Source organism: Mastomys coucha, unplaced genomic scaffold (genome assembly GCF_008632895.1).
Source record: "Mastomys coucha isolate ucsf_1 unplaced genomic scaffold, UCSF_Mcou_1 pScaffold20, whole genome shotgun sequence".
NCBI lineage: Eukaryota > Metazoa > Chordata > Mammalia > Rodentia > Muridae > Mastomys > Mastomys coucha.
This window is the reverse complement of record NW_022196903.1, coordinates 121,509,672-121,510,250: the sequence shown is the minus strand read 5'-3', so window position 1 is coordinate 121,510,250 and position 579 is coordinate 121,509,672.

Sequence of the window (579 nt, the reverse complement as noted above, 5' to 3'; positions counted from 1 at the left end):
GGTAGGTAGGTAGATAGATAGATAGATAGATAGATAGATAGATAGATAGATAGATAGATAGAAGATAGATAGATGGATGGATTAGGATGACGTTTCATTGCTGAGGCTTAAGGTATTAGAGCTACCTTAAGCCTTGTTTGCACAGAGAAGTGTTCCAGGAAGTTGAGCCTGTAATTTTGCCAGGAATTACGTGACATTCCCCAGGTACACCATGGTTTGGTCTTCCCAGATCAGGCAGAGAAGAAAAAGGCCACTAAGAAAACAGAGTGCTCCATTTTGTACCAGCCTTGTCCAGGAAGCCCTTTTCTGTACCAGTGAGTTCAGGCGTATCTCCTCCTATCTTCTATGTTAATTAGAATTGGGGTTCCAGGTCTTATGTTGAGGTTCTTGGTCCATATGGACCCTGGCAGTATCGACATTTAGACCAACAAATGATAAATGGGACCCAATGAAACTAAAAAGTTTCTGAACAGCAAAAGGTGCCACATCTGAGTGAAGAGGTTACTGAACAGAAAAATAAAATCATATATATACATATATACATATGTATATACATATGTATATATATGAATTACTATT